At 38.3% G+C, this 7500-nt stretch overlaps 2 non-coding genes across 2 annotated transcripts; both read right to left on the reverse strand.

Annotated features, from left to right (window-relative positions):
* Positions 1-411: 411 nt before the first annotated feature.
* On the reverse strand, positions 412-568 carry LOC135267820 (5.8S ribosomal RNA). The gene has a single exon (XR_010336191.1). It is a non-coding gene; the product is annotated as a 5.8S ribosomal RNA (ribosomal RNA).
* Positions 569-2628: 2060 nt separating this feature from the next.
* LOC135267821 (small subunit ribosomal RNA) lies at positions 2629-4538 on the reverse strand. The gene has a single exon (XR_010336193.1). It is a non-coding gene; the product is annotated as a small subunit ribosomal RNA (ribosomal RNA).
* Between the last annotated feature and the right edge of the window lie 2962 nt (positions 4539-7500).

The following is a 7500-nucleotide window of genomic DNA, read 5'->3' on the forward strand; positions in this document are numbered from 1 at the left end:
CAAACAATTTCAAACATCGATCTGACGTCGTTGCGAGAATGTTGTTGTTGTTAATTATAGTGCATAAAATATGCATATAAACAACTTTAACGTCTCGGACACGACGATCGCTTCGTTCGAAATTTAAGCGTTGTGGCTGCTTTTTAATATCGGACGTGCTACGTCTAAACCAACTTGTACCAACAAACTAATAAGAATGTCAGCCGCTATTGCGTTTTAGGATGCCGCGTTATTTTTTTATATTGTTTTTATTGTTGTCTACGTTGCATAATATTTTATTATGACAACCGACAATCAATTAACAATTATAGTAACGCGTCATATTTGCACCCAACACGCTCCGACGTAATTGTCTACACAACATTGTGCGCTGTGTTTAAGACAAAAACCGAGCAGTCTTTGAAATTGACACGACCCTCAGCCAGGAGTGGTCCGGGAACAGTATATCCGAGGACCGCAATGTGCGTTCGAAATGTCGATGTTCATGTGTCCTGCAGTTCACAAGTTGACGCGCAATTAGCTGCGTTCTTCATCGACCCACGAGCCAAGTGATCCACCGTTCAGGGTAATCTTTTCAAACAAATTTAAAATATTATTACATAACGCACCGTTCCACATCGAAATCGTTTCATCATCACACAACAACAAAAATAACTACTTAAGGTTATTACAATTGTGATGTATATGTGAGAAACGGACCAATCGAAAGAAACGTTCGGCGTTATATTTTATAATATTTTATTTAATTAAAGTGGCATTTGTTTCTACTTATCGAAAAGAGTATGCAGTTATAGTTTAAGTTTACATAAAGAATAACCCGATGATATTAACGTTTTATAAATACGTATATATATATCTATTAGGTTTTTTTTCTCTATCAACTTTGTCTATAAAACTCTGCTCCTTTTGCGATAAGCATTATGTATATTTATTAAATAGAAAATATGTCGAAAAACCAGACGTTTTCTTCAAACAAACGCCACAGCTGCAAACTTAATCACAACAATATTTACCAAACAATACAATTGTAGGGTGTTTTGTGTGATACGTCGTTTGGTGGGCATTCTAAGAACGTCCGTCGACATAAAAACGAATCAAAAGAAAAGCACAGGCAGTGCAAAACGTTCCTTCGTCAGTCGGGCGTATATCATTTAAAACCCACAGAATCTAAAAAAGTTAATAAACTTTTTTATTTAGATTCCTACGGTTCGTCGCGTCGTTAAAGTAAATTATTACTTCGACGCATGCGGAACCCAGGTACCCGAAAACCGTAAGCCTAAGCGTTTTTTTCCAAACATCACTCACTATCGATAAAGTAAATTGATTTTATGTATTTATAAATGTGCGTTTGTATGTATAGTAGTATAGTAGTAGTATATTTTGTTATTGGTTGTTTCGAGCTTTTTATTGTTATAAAACGTTTTTGTAGTCTTGTACATAAAGTACAGACGAATAGACAGCCCCTTTTATTTATTAATAAACTCCAACCATTTACAAATTGAATTACAACTACAACATCTCTTTTACACATTAATTATACACCATCTTTATTTTCTTTTTTCCGAAGCGAATACGATGAAGAAAATACGCAAAGACTGGCTTACAAAACCGTAAGCCTAAGCGTTTATTTTTCAAACATCACTCACCATCGGTTAAGTAAAATGATGGTATGTATAAATGTGTATTTGTATGTACAGTAGCGTATTAATTTTGTTGTTGGTTGTTTCGAGTTTATTTATTATTATGGTTTGTATGTATAAAGTTTTAGTCTTGTACATAAAGTACAGACGAATAGACAGCCCCTTTTATTTATTAATAAACTCCAACCATTTACAAATTAAATTACAACTACAACATCTCTTTTACACATTAATTATACACCATCTTTATTTTCTTTTTTCCGAAGCGAATACGATGAAGAAAATACGCAAAGACTGGCTTACAAAACCGTAAGCCTAAGCGTTTATTTTTCAAACATCACTCACCATCGGTTAAGTAAAATGATGGTATGTATAAATGTGTATTTGTATGTACAGTAGCGTATTAATTTTGTTGTTGGTTGTTTCGAGTTTATTTATTATTATGGTTTGTATGTATAAAGTTTTAGTCGTGTACATAAAGTACGATCGTATTGGCAGACACCATTATTATTCATTCATTCATTCTTGTTTGTTATTATAAATAACTCCAACCATATACAAATACTACAACAACAACAACAACATCTCTTGCACATTAATTATACACCACCACTGTGTATTAGTACTTTTTTTCGAAGCGAATACGATGATGGAAATACGCTAAGACCGGCACTGCGAAAGCAATAATAAAACGTTAGCACATAACCATCTTTCGACAATATTGATTCGTGTTAATGTTCGAAAAAATTCTTTGAAAACGTCGTTTACGGCACGTTTACAATCGATTTATAAAATAAATCGAAAAACGTAACAACAGATCCGCTTAATGCAAGACGACCCGTTGTTGCTTTTCCGTTCGACGCATAATAAAGAATTTTGTATGAGAATTGATCATCATACGAATAGTGTATGTATGTGTGTTTTTTGTTGATCAGCACAGACAAAATGTGTGTGTATGTGTGACAACTAAACAACAACATTTACACGTTAATGATCCTTCCGCAGGTTCACCTACGGAAACCTTGTTACGACTTTTACTTCCTCTAAATGATCAAGTTTGGTCATCTTCCCAGCAACATCGGCAACGTCGAAACGCCACCGCGCACCGGTCCGAAGACCTCACTAAATCATTCAATCGGTAGTAGCGACGGGCGGTGTGTACAAAGGGCAGGGACGTAATCAACGCGAGCTTATGACTCGCGCTTACTGGGAATTCCTCGTTCATGGGGAACAATTGCAAGCCCCAATCCCTAGCACGAAGGAGGTTCAGCGGGTTACCCGGACCGCTCGGTCAGGGAGGACACGCTGATTCCTTCAGTGTAGCGCGCGTGCGGCCCAGAACATCTAAGGGCATCACAGACCTGTTATTGCTCAATCTCGTGCGGCTAGAAGCCGCCTGTCCCTCTAAGAAGAATTGTTTGTACGCCGACAGTAAAAACCGCACATAGAGACCGGGCGAACCCGGCTCCAGCCGGCATTTGGGATGTCGAAATACGCGAGAGTCTCGTTCGTTATCGGAATTAACCAGACAAATCGCTCCACCAACTAAGAACGGCCATGCACCACCACCCACCGAATCAAGAAAGAGCTCTCAATCTGTCAATCCTTCCGGTGTCCGGGCCTGGTGAGGTTTCCCGTGTTGAGTCAAATTAAGCCGCAGGCTCCACTCCTGGTGGTGCCCTTCCGTCAATTCCTTTAAGTTTCAGCTTTGCAACCATACTTCCCCCGGAACCCAAAAGCTTTGGTTTCCCGGAAGCTGCCCGCCGAGTCATCGGAGGAACGTCGGCGGATCGCTAGCTGGCATCGTTTATGGTTAGAACTAGGGCGGTATCTGATCGCCTTCGAACCTCTAACTTTCGTTCTTGATCAATGAAAGCGTTTTTGGCAAATGCTTTCGCTTCTGTCCGTCTTGCGACGATCCAAGAATTTCACCTCTAACGTCGCAATACGAATGCCCCCATCCGTTCCTATTAATCATTACCTCGGGGTTCCGAAAACCAACAAAATAGAACCGAGGTCCTATTCCATTATTCCATGCACACAGTATTCAGGCGAAGTTTTAGCCTGCTTTAAGCACTCTAATTTGTTCAAAGTAAACGTGCCGGCCCACCTCGACACTCAATGAAGAGCACCGCGGCGGGATTGAGTTGGGCCGCCCTCTCGAGCTAAGCCCACCGGCAGGACGTCCCGCGAAACGCCAGTTAACACCGCGAACGATGAACCGGCGGCGCGGGACACAAATTCGACTACGAGCTTTTTAACCGCAACAACTTTAATATACGCTATTGGAGCTGGAATTACCGCGGCTGCTGGCACCAGACTTGCCCTCCAATTGATCCTCGTTAAAGGGTTTAGAGTGTACTCATTCCGATTACGGGGCCTCGGATGAGTCCCGTATCGTTATTTTTCGTCACTACCTCCCCGTGCCGGGAGTGGGTAATTTGCGCGCCTGCTGCCTTCCTTGGATGTGGTAGCCGTTTCTCAGGCTCCCTCTCCGGAATCGAACCCTGATTCCCCGTTACCCGTTACAACCATGGTAGGCGCAGAACCTACCATCGACAGTTGATAAGGCAGACATTTGAAAGATGCGTCGCCGGTGCGAGACCGTGCGATCAGCGTAAAGTTATTCAGATTCACCAAGTTGTACGATGACGGCGAAACCGCCACCGATTGGTTTTGATCTAATAAAAGCGCTCCTTCCGTCTCCGGTCGGAGCTCTGTTTGCATGTATTAGCTCTAGAATTACCACAGTTATCCAAGTAAATGTGGGTACGATCTAAGGAACCATAACTGATTTAATGAGCCTTTCGCGGTTTCACCTTAATTTGGCTTGTACTGAGACATGCATGGCTTAATCTTTGAGACAAGCATATGACTACTGGCAGGATCAACCAGGGAACTGTGTTTTTGTGTTTTTTGAGACAGACGAGAGAATAAAATACTCATCATCATCGTTTATAAAGATGAAGAATATGCGCGTTTGTGCGAAACAATCTAACATATAAGAAAGTAACGCCACGCTGTTTCTTCTTTTCTTCGTACGATATAGAGATAAATGTATCGTCATCATCGTCGTCGTAGTCGTTAAACACCACAACACATATATCGGTCAATAAAGGCATAATAATAATATTTATAATATTATTTTTTACCTTTGCCGATTTAAAAGTTCAAACATTCTCTTCACTCTTCGCAAGATTGAATGCGACGTGAATTTATGAAATTCTTTCGAATCCATAAACGTTACGAATATTATATAAATATTCTCGCTCGGATATTAGAGAGTTGACGCATTTATTATTTTTGTTTGTTTAAATCACAAACATTTGTTAGTTCAACAAAGTTTGATTGCATAAGGACCGCCAACGTAAGAGAATACGTTTTGCCGCATCCGCAATCTCGCTGTGGGGAACTGGGCGAGCCACAAAATCACAAAATAAAGCAATCTCGCAAGCAAAGCCCTATTCGAATTCGATAGCGGAAATGTGCGATAAACGTCGATAAATTGGAAGCAAATGCAGAACGTATACATAATCGGTCGTTTTGTCGTCGTCATTTATGATAAACTTCGACTAAACCGTTACACCGTTCATATCGCCTCACTCAACGCATCGACACACACCACTACCATATGTATACCAGCGCGACACCGATCGAGGCAGCCGCTCGGTATTGGATGTGCGCACCGCTCCACTGACATAGCTCCACAGGCGACGTCTACCGAAGCGCACAGCTCTATAACTATAAGGCATACACACAAAAGGGAGAAAATATTTTAAATATTGATAATATTAAAAAGTCATATTTTATATTTAAACCATTATAAAATTTAATTATAAAAACGTTTGTTTTAAAAAAAATAATTAATTAATAAAAACAAAATTATTTTAAGCGCCGTACTTCGTAAACGTCGTACTTCGTTCGTCGTATGTGCAAAGTCAAATGAATGCTGTAGTTAGTCGCAGTTGGAACGTCTGAATGTCGTACAACGTAACAATAATTTTGAGTGCCCTAATGTGTAGACGTCGTACTTCGCGAACGTCGCACTTCGTAAACGACGTACTTCGTGAACGTCGCACTTCGTAAACGACGTACTTCGTGAACGTCGCACTTCGTAAACGTCGCACTTCGTAAACGACGTACTTCGTGAACGTCGTACTTCGTAAAGGTTATGCAATATTAATACACATTTGGTGTATTGCAAGTTGCATTTTAATAAATATTATGCATTTTTATGTTTTAATTTAATATCTAGGCCAAAATACTATGTTTATTTAATTGTTAAATGTGTACGTTTATTTATAGATACGTAATTTACATAAAAATTTGTTTTTTTTTTTATTATATGCAAACTACAAATAAAACATTTAATATTTTCAAACGTCGTACTTCGTGTAAGTTATGCAATATTGATACAAATTTAGTGTATTGCGGGTCGCAATAATATTAATTTATATTTGAACGTAGTACTTCGTGAAGGTTATGCAACATCAGTACACATTAAGTGTATTGCAGGTTGCATTATTATTAATTTATGTTTTCTCACTTTTTACCTTCATATAAAAAAAAATTTAATATTTTTGGACGTCGTACTTCGTAACAGTTATGCAATATTGATGCACATCTGTTGTGCTGCGGGTTGCATTTTATAAATTTAATGTATTCTTATGATTTACTTTAATGTCTAGGCAAAAAAACACTTTTGATTAGTTGCTGAATGTTTACATTTATTTACAGATACGTAATTTGCAAAAAAATTTGCTGTTTTTTTATTATATACAACACAAATAAAATTCTTTAATATTCTTGAACGTCGTACTTCGTGTAGGTTATGCAATATTGATACAAATTTAGTGTATTGCGGGTCACAATAATATTAATTTATATTTGAACGTAGTACTTCGTGAAGGTTATGCAAGATCAGTACATATTAAGTGTATTGCAGGTTGCATTATTATTAATTTATGTTTTCTCACTTTTAACCTCAATATAAAAAAAAATTAATATTTTTGGACGTCGTACTTCGTGAAGGTTATGCAATATTAATGCAGATCTAGTGTGCTGCGGGTTGCATTTTATAAATTTAATGTATTTTTATGTTTTACTTTAATATCTAGGCAAAAAAAACAATTTTGATTAGTTGCTAAATGTTTACATTTATTTACAGATACGTAATTTGCAAAAAAATTTGCTGTTTTTTCATTATATACAACACAAATAAAATTCTTTAGTATTCTTGAACGTCGTACTTCGTGTAGGTTATGCAATTTTAATACACAATTAGTGTATTGTGGGTTGCATTATTATTATTTATTGTTTACGTTTTACTTCATCACTTTGTGAACGTCGTACTTCGTTTGTACTATGAACGCTGCATTTCGTCGCAGTCGGCAGCACGTGCGAATAAACGTCGTACAAGAAAATCACGATTTTGAGTGCCGTACTTCGCAAACGTCGTACTTCGTCTATACTATGTACAAAGTCAAGTGAACGCTAAACCTCGTCGCAGTCGACAGCAAGTGCAAATAAACGTCGTACAAGAAAATCATGATTTTGAGTGCCGTACTTCGCAAACGTCGTACTTCGTCTGTACTATGTACAAAGTCAATTGAACGCTGTACTTCGTCGCAGTCGGAAGCAACTGCAAGTAAACGTCTTACAAGAAAATCATGATTTTGAGTGCCGTACTTCGCAAACGTCGTACTTCGTCTGTACTATGTACAAAGTCAATTGAACGCTGTACTTCGTCGCAGTCGGAAGCAACTGCAAATAAACGTCTTACAAGAAAATCATGATTTTGAGTGCCGTACTTCGCAAACGTCGTACTTCGTCTGTACTATGTACAAAGTCAATTGAACGC

This window comes from Tribolium castaneum, unplaced genomic scaffold, assembly GCF_031307605.1.
Source record: "Tribolium castaneum strain GA2 unplaced genomic scaffold, icTriCast1.1 ptg000101l, whole genome shotgun sequence".
Classification (NCBI taxonomy): domain Eukaryota; kingdom Metazoa; phylum Arthropoda; class Insecta; order Coleoptera; family Tenebrionidae; genus Tribolium; species Tribolium castaneum.